Genomic DNA, 4,302 nt, shown 5'->3' with positions numbered 1-4,302 from the left:
TTGTCTAAGATGTAGAAGGAGCAGCACAATCAAGAGCTTTCCTTCCAATGTCAAAATACAAAGGACCCATGAAAATTTTGACAAACACACCCTTTCCTTCCGGATTCAAGGACACAAYGATAGAGTTCTAACTTTAGCCGACTCTTAAAAAAAAAAAGAAATTCAAACTTCTTGCAACAACTTAACGATAGTGATATGGTTCTTGATGTGTTGTTTAAGTTCTAAATAATATAACAACAAAATTATTACTGGTGCATCTCRAATTTTTAGTAACAATAAACGATTGTTAGTATATACAAATGAACCACGTATGGAAATATATTTGTTCTTTTACATTGTATCTCAATAATATTAACCAATTAATTAGATTTACTTGTACTCCGTTAAATACTTCCTTGAAAAAAATAACCACTACCGCGTAACACGCGGTACCCACACTAGTAGTCTTTATTGTCAAGAAGCCATTCGAAATAAGTGAAAAATAACATATTTTTGGCATATACTGCTAAAACAAACAACATTTTCTATTCATTGTTAATTTGTAAAGTAATTGGATTGTATAATGATGTGCTCACTCCGTGTTCAAGCCATTTCTCAAACATGGTCTAAAAAGTGTCATTTTATAAGTAATCTTGTTATGCATAATTTCTTTTCAAAATAGTAACAGCTCCTCAATGAGCCTAATAGGATTATATTTTCAACATAGACAATAATAATAACAATACTTTTTTTTTTTATAAAAAACAAGTCTCACAATACTTAGTAACCTAGCATTTTAAATGTAACGTTTAAAGCTCATTCAAAAAATAGAAGTGCATATGAGTTTAATGAAAATTAATTAAAATAACAATTTTTCATTGTGAGTTTCATCTCTTAATTAATTTTCTTTTAAAATAACAAAAATAGGCATAGGAATTTGCTGAGGTGTCAAAGTGTAAAAAAGAAAGGTTTCTGAACCAAGTCCGTAATTGTAAGAACCAAATATGTAAATTAGTTAYATATGTTCGTGCARACGTGTCTTTCTAAATTTACATATTTGGTCCCCACAACTGCAGAACTGATTCAAAAACTTCATTTTTTCTATAGCTATTTTCGTGCTAGATTAGCATAGAGATGATTAAGAGGGGAAACCAAACCGTCAAAATAATTATTTAATTAATTTTTTTATTTTAATTCACGATATATAAATATTATATATTGATTTCTTTTTTTATAAAAATCCAAGATAATGTCGTAAATTGAAACCAAACAAAAACAAGCAACCATCCTCACCTTCACTGAAAATGGGGCAGAGTCTTTTGGAGGCGCTCAACGTCAGGGTTGTCGGCAACGGCCGAAATATTTGCTACTCGCTCATGGCTTCGGCACCGATCAATCGGCATGGAAACGCATTCTTCCTTACTTCCTTTCACAATTCAAGGTCATCCTCTACGATCTCGTCTGTGCCGGCACCGTTAACCCTGAATACTTCGATTTTTGCCGCTACACTTCTCTCGACGCCTACGCCGACGACCTACTCCACATCCTCGACTCTCTCGGCGTTGATTCTTGCGTCTATGTCGGCCACTCGGTTTCTGCAATGATCGGCGTTCTCGCCTCCATTCACCGTCCCGAGATCTTCTCCAAGCTCATCCTYATCGGTGCTTCCCCTAGGTAAGTTGTATTGTATCTCCAATCCAAACACGTTCCTCTGTTTTCTGGAGGAGATGGTTCAAATTTGAAGCTCCAATTTTGCGTAAATGTTGTTTGAGTAGGTCATTTGAAAAAAAAAATGTTTGATTTAATTCCAGTATAATCTGAATAATGATCAATAAATACAGCACAATCACATCGTTTATCAAAATCATTGGCTGCGGGGGATTGATTGATTATCTTATGATTTATGAATCCTCAATTTCAAACAGAAATATTGATCGTATTTTGGTTAATCTGTAATTAACCTAAACGGAAAGAGCAGGCTCTGATTTGAGAACAATTTTCAGGTTCTTAAATGATAAGGATTACCATGGAGGATTCGAGGAACCGCTTATCGACAAGGTTTTCGCAGCGATGGAAGATAACTACGAAGCATGGGTAAGCGGATTCGCTCCTCTAGCAGTAGGGGGTGATGTTCCGGTGGCGGTGCAGGAATTCAGCCGGACATTGTTCAACATGAGGCCGGACATTTCACTGTTTGTATCTCGGACGGTGTTCAACAGTGACTTGAGGGAGGTTCTAGGGTTGGTAAAGACGCCGTGCTGGATAATTCAGACAGCCAAGGATGTGTCGGTGCCGACGTCAGTGGCCACTTATCTGAAGGAGAAACTTGGAGGGCGGAACACGGTGGTGATGTTAAATATCGAAGGGCATTTGCCCCATCTTAGCGCTCCAGTCTTGTTGGCACATCACCTCAGTGAAGCCCTGTCAAGATGAACATAAGTGTACATGTAAGTCAAATGTGGCTTTCCTATTCTGGTATGTTTGTATTTCTCTCAAGTGTTGGCTTCAAATATAATATATATATATATATATATATACACACCACACATATACACAAGGGATCGTGTGAGAATTGAAGTTAAGATGAGAAGCGTAAAAAAAGAGACTCGGACCCTTGATCGCGTTTAATCTTACTCCCATCCCATGAATTGCACGGTAACTGATCCGGTGCATCTTATCTTATTATTATTGATCTTTAATTAGAATTGATTTAAAAATAGAGATCCCTATCCTTCTCCCTTCTCATCATAATTTTCATTCACCCTAAACCCTATAAATACACACACACACACACACGTGCGCACGCACACACACACACACATAAATATATACATATACATATATACATACATACACAGGGGACGTTTCAAATGCAACCCATCACATTTGTACAACCAATATAACCCAATTAATTGAGATATTTATGGAAATGATGAGAGTTCATTTATTATGATTTGAATATTTATGGAAGATGGCTAGAGTTCATTAATTATGATCCATACTTTATATTAGAAAACAATCAAAACTTTTATGAAATTACATATTCATCAAATTAAATGGACGGTTGAGATTGAGTTGTATTGGTTGAACAAATGTAAAAGGTTGAATAATAACCCACCTCTACATACATATATATTTACTAGGAATGTGCCCGTGCAATGCACAGAGTTGCAATATAAAAACTGCAACAAACGCCTTATGACGGAACACTAAAAACGACATTTGAAAAGGTCTTTCATAAAAAGCTTAGGGGGCGTTTGGTTCGCAGAATGATTTCTGAAGAAATGGAATCTGTCCAAAGAATTGGAATCTGGAAGGAATGTTATCAGATTTGACCAAGTGTTTGGTTGGCAGGAATGGAATTTAATCTGTCTAATGAATTGGAATCTGTCTGTTTGATTTGTAACAGAATTAGAATGGAATGATGAAAAAAGACAAAAATACCCTTTCTTTGATTTTTTTTTTAAATATTTTTTTTAAATACAAGTAACAAAATAAATTAACATTTAATGAGAAAAAAAAATGTTTACCATTTATTGAAATAGATAAATTCGTTACAAATAGAATAGACATAAATTCAATTGGTAACACTCCAAGATTGAAACATATCTTGAGCTAAACTATCTCTAAATGCAGTCCACACGTTTGATGTCCCAACAGAAGTGATAACGTCCTCATCGCCGGTTCCATTGTCTTCATCTTCCTGAAAAATATGTGCAGAAACTATCAAAAGGAGGAGAAATATGTGCAGAAAATTGCTATGTGCAGGAAATAGAATTAATGCTGAAAAATATGTGCAGAAACTATCAAAAGGAGGGGGAAATATGTGCAGGAAAATATAGTTGCAAAAAATTGAATGATGTGCAAAATTTCCTTAGGTAACTCTAGTAATCAATAGAGTCTTCCTTCAAGAATGCTTATTGAGCTGTCCAACAGATGCCAATCAGGCATCCACTACACATATTTTGGACCTTTTATGTTTACATAAGTAAACAACCAACAGAATCTTCCACAACATATAAACAACCAACATAATCCATATATTATCAAGTAAAACCTTGTGCATAAACATTTTCAGTTGCATTCTTAAATATTGACTTGATTAAAAAATTTGGAATCTCCCTAAAAGGCTCAGATCATGAAGTCATTGTCCTTCTTATCAACAAACTATAGGCATATTGGTCTCACCAGAAGCCTCTCCATCTCATCTATGATATGGTTATCTTCTATTTTTCCCCTCCATTAGCAAAGCCTGAGGAACCAAGAGGACTCAGGAACAAGTTGGAACCTCAACCCTCACATACCAGCAAGTCTTGCTATATA

The 4,302-nt window shown here is 35.3% G+C and overlaps 1 pseudogene; it reads left to right on the top strand.

The window, feature by feature from the left end:
* The first annotated feature begins 1,238 nt into the window (after positions 1-1,238).
* On the top strand, positions 1,239-2,453 carry LOC112505421 (annotated as a pseudogene).
* Positions 2,454-4,302: the final 1,849 nt, after the last annotated feature.

Source organism: Cynara cardunculus, unplaced genomic scaffold (assembly GCF_001531365.2).
Source record: "Cynara cardunculus var. scolymus isolate 2C unplaced genomic scaffold, CcrdV1 Un_Scaffold_10747, whole genome shotgun sequence".
NCBI lineage: Eukaryota > Viridiplantae > Streptophyta > Magnoliopsida > Asterales > Asteraceae > Cynara > Cynara cardunculus.
This window is presented reverse-complemented; position numbering and strand designations above follow the sequence as displayed.